The sequence below is a fragment of the Tachyglossus aculeatus genome, chromosome 3 (assembly GCF_015852505.1).
Source record: "Tachyglossus aculeatus isolate mTacAcu1 chromosome 3, mTacAcu1.pri, whole genome shotgun sequence".
In the NCBI taxonomy this organism is placed as follows: domain Eukaryota; kingdom Metazoa; phylum Chordata; class Mammalia; order Monotremata; family Tachyglossidae; genus Tachyglossus; species Tachyglossus aculeatus.
Genome location: NC_052068.1, coordinates 31,707,670 through 31,723,826, shown reverse-complemented (window position 1 = coordinate 31,723,826; position 16,157 = coordinate 31,707,670). Strand labels below are relative to the sequence as shown.

At 45.8% G+C, this 16,157-nt stretch overlaps 1 non-coding gene across 1 annotated transcript; it reads left to right on the top strand.

Annotated features, from left to right (window-relative positions):
• Positions 1-15,594: 15,594 nt before the first annotated feature.
• LOC119926000 lies at positions 15,595-15,732 on the top strand. The gene has a single exon (XR_005449919.1). It is a non-coding gene; the product is annotated as a small nucleolar RNA SNORA7 (small nucleolar RNA).
• Positions 15,733-16,157: the final 425 nt, after the last annotated feature.

Here is a 16,157-nt window from a genome sequence, read left to right as displayed (position 1 = left end):
TGGTAGCCACTGGAGATTTTTGAGGAGGGGAGTAACATGCCCAGAGTGTTTCTGGACAAAGACAATCCGGGCAGCAGCATGAAGTATTGATTGAAGTAGGGAGAGACACAAGGATGGGAGATCAGAGAGAAGGCTGATGCAGTAGTCCAGATGGGATAGGATGAGAGCTTGAATGAGCAGGGTAGCGGTTGGGATGGAGAGGAAAGGGCGGATCTTGGCAATGTTGAGGAGCTGAGACTGGCAGGTTTTGGTGACGGCTTGGATGTGAGGGGTGAATGAGAGAGCGGAGTCGAGGATGACACCAAGGTTGCGGGCTCGTGAGACAGGAAGGATGGTAGTGCCATCAACAGAGATGGGAAAGTCAGGAAGAGGGCAGGGTTTGGGAGGGAAGACAAGGAGTTCAGTCTTGGACATGTTGAGTTTTAGTTGGCGGGCAGACATCCAGATGGAGATGTCCTGAAGGCAGGAGGAGATGCGAGCCTGGAAAGAGGGGGAGAGAGCAGGGGCAGAGATGTAGATCTGGGTGCCATCAGCGTAGAGATGATAGTTGAAGCTGTGGGAGCGAATGAGGTCACCAAGGGGGTGCGTGTAGATCGAGAACAGAAGGGGACTGAGCACTGAACCTTGGGGAACCCCCACAACAAGGAGATGGGAGGGGGAGGAGGAGCCTGCAAATGAGACCGAGAATGAATGACCGGAGAGATAAGAGGAGAACCAGGAGAGGATGGAGTCTGTGAAGCCAAGGTCGGATAGCATGTTGAGGAGAAGGGGGTGGTCCACAGTGTCGAAGGCTACTGAGAGGTCGAGGAGGATTAGGACAGAGTATGAGCTGTTGGATTTGGCAAGCAGGAGGTCATTGGTGACCTTTGAGAGGGCAGTTTCCATGGAATGTAGGGGACGGAAGCCAGACTGGAGGGGGTCGAGGAGAGAGTTGGTGTTGAGGAATTCGAGGCAGTGCGTATAGCAGGTTCTAATTCCGGCTCTTCCACTTGTCTGCTCTGTGACCTTGGGCAAGACATTTAACTTCTTGTGCCTCAATTACCTGATCCATAAAATGGGAATTAAGACTGTGAGCCCCATGTGAGACAGGGACTGTGCCAACCTGATGAGCTTATATCCACCCCAGCACTTAGCACCATGCCACTTATGCCTGCCACATAGTAAGTGCTTCATAAAGTCTTTTAAAAAAATTAATGAACTGCCCTCTCCTCCCTCCAGCCTCAGCTTCAAAGTGGTAACTCTACCTTATCCTGACAAACAGGAGGATGCTGAGCAGACCATACTGATCTCAGGTATCTGAGAAGATCCAGAAAACCCCCACCTCACAGAACTGAGCCACTGCAGAGAAAGGATAAGGGCTAAGGAAATTGGTTTCTTTGGAGGCCAATCAGTATCTTGAATGTGTGTGGTTAAGAGTAATTTTCTGTGGTGCAGGGAGATGGGCTAACTTGAGCTAAAAATTGAGTTTTTGGAGATTCTAGGCTGTAAAAATTGGAGCCCCAAAAGGAAGAGATGGCTTTACTCCTCATTATCCTGAGCTAAACTTGCGAAAATGATGAGCAAAATATGACTCTTGCATCTCCTGTAATTGCCTTGCATCCGTGTACTAATCCCGAAGTTTGATGTGAGCTTTGTGTAGCTTCTGATCACCATTGATCTTCTGGATAGTGTGTGTTTTCAGAAATGGAGAGGCCAGATCAGAGTGAAGAGTGTCCTAGAGCTGGCAGGCAAAGCTCTAGAATGGTTTTGGTGTGTGACAGAGGCCCTAGTGACTGACCATCTGTTAGAAGAAGGAGCCATTACATTTTCAGCTGATTTCAGTACATGCTTCAAAATTGCAAACCCAAGATAGAGAATAAAGGAGGTTCCACTCTAGGTTGTGACTGTCTCATTGACCCTTTATGATAAGATCAGCTTTAAAAATGGTAATTCTGTAATGAACAAACAATAAATGAATTAAGAATGACAGAGTCAGAATTAAGACTTGTTTGTCATCACCCTGGCCTCTTCTATTTTTGTTTACCCTTCCTTCCATGTCTGTTGCGAGCTACTCCCCCATCTTATATTTCGGTTCTGAGTTCCGTGGAGGCCAGGGACTGTGTCCATATCTCATCCCTGGTTTCTTTTGCAATACTTAGTAAAGTGCTTTGCATATGTAAGAGTCTAATAAATACTATTGCCATTATTGCTGATCCCAACAAGCCTCTCAGATAACTAACGGCATAGTGGGTTCATGTCACTTGCTTGGTAACTCCTTCTTCTGACCACCAGTAGGAATTTGGAATTTTAGCCAAGACTCCCTTAATTAATCTCAGTTTCAGAGAGGAAAGAAACTAAAAGCAACTTTAAGAAGCCAGCCTAAAGAAGATGATCAAAGAACATAAAACAATGAAAAAAAAGGGAGCCCATCTAGTTTATTATCAGGCAGTGGTACAGATGTTGGAAGGAACAGTACAATGATTCTCCTCTTTATCCCCCTTCCTAAAATTTAAGGATGCACTATCTAAATCACTAACTTTTTCCTCTAAATCCCTAAATTTCCCTCTCATCACCCATTATGGACTGCTCATGTATTTTTGTCCAATAATAGGTCTTGTTAGGATTATCGTTATTATTATTATGCACTTGCTGTGTGTCAAGCATTGTTCTAAGCACTGGGGTAGATACAGGTTAATCAGGTTGGACACAGTCCATATGCCACACATGCCTACTCAACTGCTTGTGATTCCAAATTTTTATTTAAGAGAGTCCACTTCTTCTGCTTAGATGGATCGGAATTTGGATCCGTTGAAGCCAAGATTTTGCTTCCGCAGCCATTCCAGCCACTTGGGGGAAATGGGAAATCTAAAGAAGTTTTGTTCTTCATAAAAGCTCTTGACTTTCCACAAAGCAACATCTTCAAAAAAAGGAAATTAGAAAATCTAAAGTAACACTAGACTCTTGAAAGCAAAGTGGAAACTGTTCATAAAAAAGATACCTTTACTGCAGGGAGGAAGGATGGGCCTATTATTAACAGGCAGTATCCCAAGCTGAAAATCTGAATCGTATACATTCCACAGACTGATTTTTACTGTAAAACCTAAGCCTATTTTCCCATCTGTAAAATGGGGAGGATCACCCCTACCCCTTCTTCCCTTATGCATTTTCTGAAGACATTTAAAAAATCGGCTACTGTTCCAGTCTAATCTTAAAAGCAGTGGCAATGTAAACATGCCGAAGCACAGTTCTGCACATTTGGTCTCATACTGTTGGTGGGAGAGGGTGTGATAATTGTGCCATTTATTAAGCGCTTACTATTACCAAATGCTGGGCTGGATACAAGCAACTCGGGTTGGACACAATCCGTGTCCCACATGGGGCTCATAGTCTTAATCCCCATTTAAAATTTGAACTGAGGCACAGAGAAGTTAAGTGACTTACACAAACTGGTGGCAGAACCAGGATTAGAACCCAGGTCCTTTTGACTTCCAGGCCTGAACTGCATTCCAGTAGGCCATGCTGTTTCTATCCTATTGCCAAGGCAAGCAATCAATCAGTTATTTATTGAGGACTTACTGTGGGCAGAGTACTGTACTAAGTGCTAGGGAGAGTACAACATAACAATAACAGAGTTGATAGGTACATTCCCTATAATTTATTAACTTATTTATATTAATGTCTGTCTCCCCCTCTAGACTGTAAGCTCATTATGGGCAGGGAATGTATCTGTTTAATGTTATATTGTACTCTCCCAAATGCTTGGTATAGTGCTCTTCACACCTTAGGGACTCAGTAAATACAATTGACTGACTGACTGAGATTCCCTGCCCACAGTAAGCTTACAGTCTAGAGGGAGTAGAGCCAAATGACTCTCCAACTGCTTTAGAATCCTTTGAAATAGGCCACTACTGAGACTACCTCTCACAGGCACAGAGAAGTGATGTGACTTGCCCAAGGTCGCACAGCAGAAACGCAGCAGAGCCGGAATTCGAACCCAGGTCCTCTGACTCCCAAGCCCGTGCTCTTTCCCCTAAGCCATGTTCAAGAATTGCTTTGTTTAGGTGACTGCTCTGCAGAGACCCACACCCAAGAAGATGTGCAAATGATTGGAAACCATTTCAGCAAATCAGCCAGGCTCTACAGGATGATGATAACTCATAACTCTGGAGACCTCCCACCACCTTGGCCTAAAGCCCAAACCGTATTGCTAGAGATACTAAATCAGAGCAAAACAATTACAGGCATTCTGGACTCTGATTTTCTTACCTGATCTATCCATCAATCAGTCAATCAGTGGTACTTAATGAGCACTTACTGGGTACAGAGCACTGTACTAGGTGCTTGGAAAAGTACAACAGATTTGGGAGGCATGATCCTTTCCCTGATCCAAAAACAGTTTCATCTTAGAAGGCAGGATGGCCTAGTGGCAGAGACCTTGGATTCAGGAGTCTGAAGATTGGGTCCTGATCCAGGCTCTGTCGAGGTCTGCTGGGTGACCTTGGGCAAGTCACTTTACCTCTCTAGGCCTTAGTTTCCTCAAATGCCCAATGGAGATGACACCTGCCTCTTAGACAGTGAACCCTCTATATAGCTGTGGATATAGCTATTATTCTATTTATTCTGATAGTATTGACACCTGTCTACTTGTTTTGTTTTGTTGTCTGTCTCCCCCTTCTAGACTGTGAGCCCGCTGTTGGGTAGGGACCGTCTCTATATGTTGCCAACTTGTACTTCCCAAGAGCTTAGTACAGCGCTCTGCACACATTAAGTGCTCAATAAACACAATTGAATGAATGAATGAAAATGCTCTGCACACAGTAAGCACTCAATAAATACGATTGAATGAATGAACGAACCCCATGTAGGACAAACACCATGTCCGCTTAAATTGTCTTGTATCTTCTCCAGCGTTTGTCACATAATAAGCACTTAATAAATGCCACTAAAAAAACCCAGACACCTTGATGTCATCACATGGCTGGTGACACACCTTCCTCATGTTATCAAGCGTCATTGGTGAGCACAGCAACCACGTAGGACACCAAATCAGCCTGGTGGAAAAAGAGCAAGAATCGACTCATTGTTTTCACTGATCAGAGAAGCAGCATGGCTCAGTGGAAAGAGCCAGGGCTTGGGACTCAGAGGTCGTGGGTTCTAATCCCCGCTCCACCACATGTCAGCTGTGTGACTTTGGGCAAGCCACTTAGCTTTTCTGGGCCTCAGTTACCTCATCTGTAAAATGGGGATTAAGACTGTGAGCCCCACATGGGACAACCTGATTACTTTCTACCCCCCCAGCACTTAGAACAGTGCTTGGCATATAGTAAGTGCTTAACAAATGCCGTCATCATCATTATTATTATTGTTATTATTATCAGTCCTCACCACAGACTAAGTGGCACAAGCTACCTAGAGAGCAAAATCAATTAAAATAACCCTCACTCCCATCTCCCTGTGAACTGTAACTCATGCAGACACATGACCATCTGCAAAGCTGCCTACCCATTATTTTCCTTCAATCTCAAAACAGTGGATCCTACAAACTTCTTCTCTCCAGAGGCCATCGTTCCAGCTGTTCTTGCTCTCTGATGGGGAAGGAGTTGAAAGCTTATTGCTCTTGGTTTAGCTCAACTTCTTTTTTCCCATTTGCAGGAGAGATTTTGCTATTTTCCCCCTTTCGGTTGAGTTCAATTAGATGAAGAGAACACCACTTCTAAAGCCCTTAGCGTGCCAGCATTCCACTCCTGTATTTCACTCCTCCATTTGCTGTATGCTTAAAAGCCTTGGAGGAAAAAGAAAAACCCACCCAAAAAACTATTTTCCTCAAGCCCCAGCAGGTCTCTTAATGACTAGCTCCACTAATTAGTAACAGCTGTTAATGAAGTGTGCAGGTACAAGTCTAACCTCTTCAATTAATCCATATAAGTTTCCTAGACTGCAGTAATATTTAAAGGGGAAATCAATAGCTGACGTGTGTGCACGGATATGTGCATGGGGATTTATTTTAAAAGCATTTACAATTTTGTAGCTAAAACAGATCTTGCTCTGAGCCCACCGTGGGGATTTTGGTCTTTTCCCAAACATGGAGCTTTGGCTTCTGCCACCCAGGACTTGAAGCCACAATTTTTCTTCTGTTGACTTAACCAAGTTGGAAAACTGCCATTCCTCCTGAGCCAACAGGCAACCCACTCAGTGGAGCTTAATAGAATGCAGCAGTTCTTACCAGGTAAGCCAAGGAGATAAATAGCTGATTTACTACAATTTAAATCTGAAGGAGCCTTTTTAATTGCTGGTTTGCTGGGTAATTACATGCTCAGGAAATGGATAGCTTGTGCCCTTACCTGGATTGAAAGGAATAAATTGTGGGAAAATCAGAACGTTCATCGCCGATCATGGATCTGAAACAAAGGCCCCAGAATTATCAGAGTTTATGCTTGGAAAGCTTTGAATAGCGGGCAAAGTAAACCATGTTTGAATGGCATTCTACAGGCTAGCCTCCATGTTAATGAAGTTCGGTAATATAGACGGTTTTCTGCTAATGATGTCAAATTTGGCTTTTCGCCACGAAAGCAGCGTACGGAGACTTCATAATTACAGTCTTTGATTAATAACCTTTCTATGAGTTGACATTAGTCTGCAGAGCAGCATACTACGACTTTGTTTGTCCAAAAACCTTAGAAGGTGGCTTCAAGGCAGTTGAAAACCATAGGGAAAAGTGAAACAGAAAACGCTACTCAAAGCTCAGATTCCCAGAGAGGGCTCTATTTGAGAGGAAGGAGGATAAAGAGGTGTGCTTGTCTGTTGCTTTTAACTGGAAATCCTGCTGCTATTTTGATATGATATTGATTCAGTGGGATGCAAAATGAAGTTAGTCTTTCATTCACCATTATTTTCATTACAGGGGACTAAGGGCCCAGAGGTGTTTAGGCCTTAGAACAATCTGGTTTGCTTGGTTTATGGTATTTTTTAAGCACTTACTCTGTGTCAAGCACTGTTCTAAGCACTGGGGTAGGTCCACGTTTATCAGGTTGGACACAGTCGCTGTCCAAATGTGGCTCACAGCCTAAGTAGGAAGGCGTAGAAATTAATCCTCATTTTACAGTTGAGAAAAATGAGGCAGAGAGAAGTTGAGTAATTTGCCCAAGGCCACACAGCAAGGAAGTGGCAGAGTTGGGCTTAGAACCCAGGTCCTCTGCTTCCCAGCCCCAAGTTCTTTCCACTAGGCCACACTGCTTCTCGCTCTTAGTTAAGATTCACCAGACCCCCAATCCATCAGCGTTTACCCCGAGAGAATGGTTTTGTGAACTTCTCTTCGCTTGGAGGACAGGGAAGCTCAACTCCACCTATTTTAGCGCATCATTCAATCTGAGTTCATCCTGTCTGGAAACTGGAGCTTATGTGGGTATTTTTACCTTTTTTTTTCCAACACAAGTCTCTTTTTATGTTGCTAATTATTTGACTTAATTAACTAATTTGTTAGGGGATTAGCAAGATGTTTCCTCAGTGCTGGAAAATCGTTACTCCAGTGCACAGTTCAAAAAGGCCTTCCACAGGAAAAGAGAAAAGCAGCCCTGATGCCGAAATTTGCAAGTTGAAGATGACTTTCGGCAAAATGTATGTGCTGGAATCCACACTTGTGAGACAACAAAAGTGGCACACCTGTTCCCACCTGCAGTGATGCTAACCTTGCCTTGTACATCTGCAAGCTATAATGCAATCAAGGTCTGGTCTCTTTCCCCTTCAGCTCCAAGTGGGCCCACCTGGTTCTCTTCATTTGATCTGAGCCCTCGCTCTCTGGGTATGCATTCTGCAGGAGGGGTTGGGGACACCACAGTCTCAAGATATGTAGCTAGAGTAGCATTTTGAAACCTAGGGGGCAAGGGCTAAATTAGGTAATATCACTTATGGGATAGAATGCTCTAGTAGCTATTGAAGGCATCAAATTAAAGACCTGATGTGAGTATGTTTTCTCGGTCTGATTGTGTCACAAAAACCTTTAAAGTGGGGGGAGCGGCATTCCCAGCGATTCCTTCACAGGCTTAGTAGAAACCTGAATGGAACCTCACACCAGATGGGAGCCTCACACCAGAAGAAACTTGAGTACAGTGAGTCGTTCATTGAGAAACAACGTGGCCTAGTGGATAGAACATGGGCTTGGGAGTCAGAAGGAGCTGGGTTCTAATCTCCGCTCTGCCATCTGTCTGTAGTGTGAACTTGGGGAAATCCTTTCAGTTCTCTGGGCCTCAGCTCATCTGTAAAATGGGGATTAAGACTGTGAGCCCCATGTGGGATGTGAACTGTTGTCATGAACAGGGCTTAGCACAGTGCCTGGCACACAGTAAGTGCCTAACAAATATCATTAAAAAATAGACACTTTGGAATGTTCCAGTCTACTTCCCTAACCCAGCCAATGGTCACAGCTGGGAGGGAAGAAGGAGCAAGAAGAGAAATACCAGCCATTCCATCTGCCTCCCAGTGGCTTCATCCAGAATACAAATGGTCTCAAGACTATGAATGCAGGAAGAACAGATTTGGAGGTGAATATGGCCCTCCATCAGACCAGGCCTCCTCCAGAGGTCAGCTTATTACTTGGATGTTGGCAGCTTGACTCACATCACTTCCATACTGATTGAGCTGTTTTTTGACTTAGTTCATACTTCAGGGAGTGTGTTCTGTTTGACACAATCAATCAATCAATTGTATTTATTGAGCGCTTACTGTGTGCAGAGCACTGTACTAAGCGCTTGGGAAGTACAAGTTGGCAACATATAGAGACATTCCCTACCCAACAGTGGGCTCACAGTCTAGAAGGGGGAGACAGAGAACAAAACCAAACATATTAACAAAATAAAATAAATAGAATAGATATGTACAAGTAAAATAAATCAATAGAGTAATAAATATGTACAAACATATATACATATATACAGGCGCTGTGGGGAAGGGAAGGAGGTAAGACGGGGGGATGGAAAGGGGGACGAGGGGAAGGAGGGGGCTCAGTCTGGGAAGGCCTCCTGGAGGAGGTTGAGCTCTCAGTAGGGCCTTGAAGGGAAGAAGAGAGCTAGCTTGGCGGATGGGCAGAGGGAGGGCATTCCAGGCCAGGGGGATGACGTGGGCCGGGGGTCGATGGCGGGACAGGCGAGAACGAGGCACGGTGAGGAGATTAGCGGCAGAGGAGCGGAGGGTGTGGGCTGGGCTGGAGAAGGAGAGAAGGGAGGTGAGGTAGGAGGGGGCGAGGTGATGGACAGCCTTGAAGCCCAGGGTGAGGAGTTTCTGCCTGATGCGCAGATTGATTGGTAGCCACTGGAGATTTTTGAGGAGGGGAGTACCATGCCCAGAGCATTTCTGGACAAAGACAATCCGGACAGCAGCATGAAGTATGGATTGAAGTGGGGAGAGACACGAGGATGGGAGATCAGAGAGAAGGCCGATGCAGTAGTCCAGATGGGATAGGATGAGACCTTGATTGAGCAGGGTAGCGGTTTGGATGGAGAGGAAAGGGCGGATCTTGGCAATGCTGCGGAGCTGAGACCGGCAGGTTTTGGTGATGGCTTCGATGTGCGGGGTGAATGAGAGAGCGGAGTCGAGGATAACACCAAGGTTGTGGGCTTGTGAGACGGGAAGGATGGTAGTGCCGTCAACAGTGATGGGAAAGTCAGGGAGAGGGCAAGGTTTGGGAGGGAAGACAAGGAGTTCAGTCTTGGACATGTTGAGTTTTAGGTGGCAGGCAGACATCCAGATGGAGATGTACTGAAGGCAGGAGGAGATGTGAGCCTGGAGGGAGTGAGAGAGAGCAGGGGCAGAAATGTAGATTTGGGTGTCATCAGCATAGAGATGATAGTTGAAGCCGTGGGAGCAAATGAGGTCACCAAGGGAGTGAGTGTAGACTGAGAACAGAAGGGGACCAAGCACTGAACCTTGGGGAACCCCCACAGTAAGGGGATGGGAGCGGGGGGAGAGAAGGAGCCTGCAAAAGAGACAGAGAATGAACGACCGGAAAGATAAGAAGAGAACCAGGAGAGGACGGAGTTTGTGAAGCCAGGGTCGGATAGCATGTTGAGGAGAAGGGGGTGGTCCATAGTGTCGAAGGCAGCTGAGGGGTCGAGGAGGATTAGGACAGAGTATGAGCCGTTGGATTTGGCAAGCAGGAGGTCATTGGTGACCTTTGAGAGGGCAGTTTCCGTGGAATGTAGGGGACGGAAGCCAGACTGGAGGGGGTCGAGGAGAGAGTTGATGTTGAGGAATTCGAGGCAGCGCGTGTAGACAACTCGTTCAAGGAGTTTGGAAAGGAATGGTACACAATGAATGAGAAGACTATAGGAAACAGTAGTGATTGATCTATTATCATGCTCACTCTAGCCATGTGAACCCCAAGGATATGCTTGGTTCAAATGGAAGGTATATTTAATGAATTAGCTCCCATATCCTAGAGGAGCCAATTCAAATAACCCAATTATCTTATATCCACCCTAGTGCTTAGTACACTGCCTGGCACATAGTAAGTGCTTAACAAATAGCATTAAAAAAAATCCATGGGAGGGAATATGAGGATCTTCTTTCTATGCCAAGTTGCAGCATCAGATTCCAATTGCATGCTTCAATACATGTTTTAAAAGTTACTCTGCTACCGTCTCTCTACGTTGCCAACTTGTACTTTCCAAGCGCTTAGTACAGTGCTCTGCACACAGTAAGTGCTCAATAAATACAATTGAATGAATGAATGAACGGATCTTTTCTTCACCAGCCTATAACATATATTATCCCTCATCATTGGGCCACAGCCTTAGAGTTTTATTCATTAGAGAAATCATTTATATGACAAGTCATATAAGTGACAGAAAGCACATCGCCTGACATTTCTATTTTATTAGTAACTTTTGCACATCTTACATTACCCTGATTTCCATTGTGTTAGTAAGCCTAATGCACACTTACATTATCCACCCCTGTGGATTAGAGAATCGAGTGGGTACCTTACTTATGTCCCCATTTCCTGCTCAAATGTGCACTTTAGAGAGACGTACTATTGCTGAAGAGTCACATTTGCTATTCTTGCAAGCGGAGCAGGATGCTGCCTTTCAATTTAATCCCTCTATTTAAACCACCTGAGGGCCTGAGTATCACTCCCAAAAGACGTTCATAATGTTCAGCCAGGAAATTCTATCACATCAAGGCCGTGTCTCTTCCTCTGGAATATGAGTTCCTTGTGGGCAGGGAATGTGTCTACCAACTCTGCTATGTTGTTCTCTCCTGAGCGCTTAGCACGGTGCTCTGCATTCAGGAAGCGCTCAATAAATACGACTGAATTATTGTTCTTCTTCTAGCAGTTTCCTTCCACGAAGCTTAGTGGGCTCTATGCCTGTGTTCCCACGTATATGGTCACATCATCTCGGGTCATGAAGAGCAGCATGCCTAGTGGATAGACCACAGGCCTGGGAGTTAGAAAGACTTGGGACAAGTCTTTGGGACAAGTCCCTTAACTTCTCTGTGTCTGTTACCTCAACTGTAAAATGGGAATTAAGGCTGTGAGATCCACATGGGACAGGGATTGTGTCCAACCTGATTACCCTGTATCTACCCTGGTGATTAGAACAGTGTCTGCCACATGGGAAGTGCTTAACAAATTCCATTAAAAAAAAGAACAGCCACCACCCTATAATCACTGGTCTCAGATGGCTCCATCATGACTACCCAGACAACCCACCTCATTTTCTGTTGTGACTCCTGAGGGACCAACAATAGTCCTTTCTACACTGGGGAGAAAGCCTGGAAGAGTCACAGGGTCTGAGAGCTGAGGTCACTCAGGACTTGTCAGTGGGTTTTTTTGAGCTTGGAATCTATATTTCTGGAGGTGATTATTCATTCATTCTTTCATTCAATCGTATTTATTGAGCACTTACTGTGTGCAGAGCAGTGTATTAAGCACTTGGAAAGTACAATTTGGCAACAGAGACTATCCCTACCCAACCACGGGCTCATAGCCTAGAAGTGGGGGCGCCAGACAACAAAACAAAATTAGCAGACAGGCATCAATAGCATCAATATAAATAAATAGAATTATAGATATATATGTATCATTAATGAAATTAATAGAATAATGAATTTACATGTATACACAAGTGCTGAGGGGTAGGGAGGGGTAGAGCAGAGAGAGGGAGTCAGGGCAGTGGGGATGGGAGGAGGAGCAGAGGAAAAGGGGGGCTCAGTCTGGGAAGGCCTCCTGGAGGAGGTGAGCTTTCAGTGGGGCTTTGAAGTGGGGAAGAGAGCTAGTTTGGCAGATGTGAGGAGGGAGGTTAGTGTTAGTGGTAGGACGTGGGCCAGGGGTCGACGGCGGGACAGGTAAGAACGAGGCACAGTGAGCAGGTTAGCGGCAGGGGAGCGGAGTTTGTGGGCTGGGCTCAAGAAGGAAAGAAGGAAGGTGAGGTAGGAGGGGGCGAGGTGATGGAGATCTTTGAGGCCAATAATCCTGGGCCTTTCCTCTGGCTAGAGTCTCAAGGCGAAAGGTCTATACACCCCATAAAATTTATCAATCAACAATCAATTGTATTTATTGATTGCTTACTGTGTGCAGGCCACTGTACTAAGTGCTTAGGAGGGTACAACTCAACAATATAACAGACACATTCCCTGCCCACAGCTAGCTTACCGTGAATCAATCGATGATATGTTTTGGGTGATTCCTAAGTGCAGAACACTGAAGTAAGTGTTAGGGAGAGGACACTGCACTAGAGCTTTTAGGCATGATTCATTCCTTCAAGGAGTTTACAATCTAGTGGGGGAGACAGAAACTAAAATCAATTACAGATAGAAGCAGCTGATTCCCATATATATAAGTGCTGTGGGGCTAGGGGTGGGTTCTGTATCTAATGTTCAAAATAGAACTCCTCATCTCTCCACCCAAAACCTCTCCTTCTCCTGAATTTCCAATCACTGTAGACAGTAACACTATCCTCTGTTTCACAAGCTTATGTAACCTTGGCATTGTCCCAAACTCTTCTCTCATTCAAACCCACATATTCAGCCTGTCACCAAATCCTGCCAGTTTTCCCTTCACAGCTGTAGAATTCATTCAATCACATTTATTGAGTGCTTACTGTGTGCAGAGCACTGTACTAGGTACTTGAGAAGTACAAGTCAGCAACATATAGAGACGGTCCCTACCCAACAACGGGCTCACAGTCTAGAAGGGGGAGACAGACAACAAAACAAAACATGTAGACAGGTGTCAAAATCATCAGAAAAAATAGAATTAAAGCTATATGCATATCATTAACAAAATAAATAGAATAGTAAATATGTACAAGTAAAATAGAGTAAGGAGGTAGGGCGGGGGGGTTGGAAGAGGAGAGGAAAAAGGGGGCTCAGTCTGGGAAGGCCTCCTGGAGGAGGTGAGCTCTCTATAGGGCTTGGAAGGGAGGAAGAGAGCTAACTGGGCGGATGTGCGGAGGGAGGGCATTCCAGGCCAGGGGAAGGATGTGGTCGACGGCAGGACAGGCGAGAATGAGGTACAATGAGGAGTTAGTGGCAGAGGAGTGGAGGGTGCGGGCTGGGCTGTAGAAGGAGAGAAGGGAGGGGGCGAGGTGATCAGTGTGGCTCAGTGGAAAGAGCACGGGCTTTGGAGTCAGAGGTCATGGGTTCAAATCCCAGCTCCACCAATTGTCAGCTGTGTGACTTTGGGCAAGTCACTTAACTTCTCTGGCCCTCAGTTACCTCAACTGCGAAATGGGGTTAAGACTGTGAGCCCCACATGGGACAACTTGATCACCTTGTATCCTCCCCAGTGCTTAAAGCAGTGCTTTGCATATCAGTGCTTAGAACAGTGCTTTGCACATAGTAAGCGCTTAATAAATGCCATTATTATGATTATTATTATTATTATGGAGAGCCTTGAAGCCGAGAGTGAGGAGTTTTTGCTTGACTCGTAGGTTGACAGGGCAGCCACTTTTGAGGAGGGGAGTAACATGCCCAGAGCATTTCTGCACAAAGATGATCCGGGCAGCAGAGTGAAGTATAGACTGAAGTGGGGAGAGACAGGATGATGGAAGATCAGAGAGGATGCAGTAATCCAGTTGGAATAGGATGAGAGATTGAACCAGCAGGGTAGCGATTTGTTGGTGAGGAACGGGAAGATCTTGGTGATGTTGTGGAGGTGAGAATGGCAGGTTTTGGTGACAGATTGGTTGTGAGGGGTGAACGAGAGAGTGGAGTCGAGGATGACACCAAAGTTGCGGGCTTGTGAGACAGGAAGGATGGTAGTGCTGTCTACAGTGACGGGAAAATCAGGGAGAGGGCAGGGTTTGGGAGGGAAGATAAGTTGTTCAGTCTTGAACATATAGAGTTTTAGATGGCAGGCAGACATCCAGATGGAGATGTCCTGAAGGCAGGAGGAGACACGAGCCTGGAGGAAGGGAGAGAGAGCAGGGGCAGAGATGTAGATTTGGGTGTCATCAGAGTAGAGATGATAGTTGAAGCTGTGGGAGCAAATTAGCTCACCAAGGGAGTGAGTATAGGTAGAGAACAGAAGAGGACCAAGAATTGACCCTTGAGGAACCCCTACAGTAAGGGGATGGGAGGGGGAGGAGAAGCCCGCAAAGGAGACTGAGAACGAACGGCCAGAGAGATAAGAGGAGAACCAGGAGATGACGGAGTCTGTGAAGCCAAGGTTGGATAGCGTGTTGAGGAGACTGTGAGCCCACTGTTGGGTGGGGACCGTCTCTATATGTTGCCAACTTGTACTTCCTAAGAGCTTAGTACAGTGCTCTGCACACAGTAAGCGCTCAATAAATACGACTGAATGAATGAATGAGAAGGGGGTGGTCCACATTGTCGAAGGCAGCTGAGAGGTCAAGGAGGATTAGGATAGAGTAGGAGCCATTGGATCTGGCAAGAAGGAGGTCAATGGTGACCTTTGAGAGGGCAGTTTTGGTGGAGTGTAAGGGACAGAAGCCAGATTGGAGGGGGTCAAGGAGAGAGTTGGCATTGAGGAATTCGAGGCAGCAGGTATAGACAACTTGTTCTAGGAGTTTGGAAAGGAATGGTAGGAGGGAGATAGGGCAATAACTAGAAGGGGAGGTGGGGCCAATAGAGGGGTTTTTTTTTAGGATGGGGGAGATGTGGGCATTTTTGAAGGCGGGGGAAGGAACTAGTGGAGAGTGAGTGGTTGAAGATGGAAATTAAGGAGGGGAGAAGGGAAGGGGCGAGAGATTTCATGAGAGGGAATGGGGTCTGAAGCACAGGTGGATGGAGTAGCACTTGAGAGGAGGGAGGAGATCTCATCTGAAGATATCTGTTCCTTCCTCTCCATCCAAACATGATGCTCCAAGCACTTTTATCCCACCCCAATTACTGTAACAGCTTCTTCACTGACCTCCCTGCCTCCTCTCTCTCCCCATGCAGTCCATAGTTCACTCTTGCTTGGATCATTTTTTTCAAAAAATACATACCGCATACATCTCCCGACTTCTCAAAAACTTCCAATGGTTGCCCATCCGTCTAGGCATCAAAAAGATACTCTTTACCATATAAGATACTCAATCAGCTCACCCCATTCTATCTAACCTCTTTCATCTCCCACTATAATCCAGCTCACATAGTTTGCTCCTCTAACACCAATCTCCCCTCTCAGGGTCGCACCTGGAGAGTTTCCAGTACTTTACCAGTCTCGACTACAGGAGGGAGAGTCAAGCAGAGGTATACCCATTCCATTCCTAGCTTGGGCAGTGGCTAACGAGTGGAAGGCAATCTGCTACACGTCAAAACTCCCCTGTGCTTCATCATCATCATCAATCGTATTTATTGAGCGCTTACTATGTGCAGAGCACTGTACTAAGTGTTTGGGAAGTACAAATTGGCAACATATAGAGACAGTCCCTACCCAACAGTGGGCTCACAGTCTAAAAGGGGGAGACAGAGAACAAAACCAAACATACTAACAAAATAAAATAAATAGAATAGATATGTACAAATAAAATAGAGTAATAAATATGTACAAACATATATACATATATACAGGTGCTGTGGGGAAGGGAAGGAGGTAAGATGGGGGGGATGGAGAGGGGGACGAGGGGGAGAGGAAGGAAGGGGCTCAGTCTGGGAAGGCCTCCTGGAGGAGGTGAGCTCTCAGCAGGGCCTTGAAGGGAGGAAGAGAGCTAGTTTGGCGGATGGGCAGAGGGAGGGCA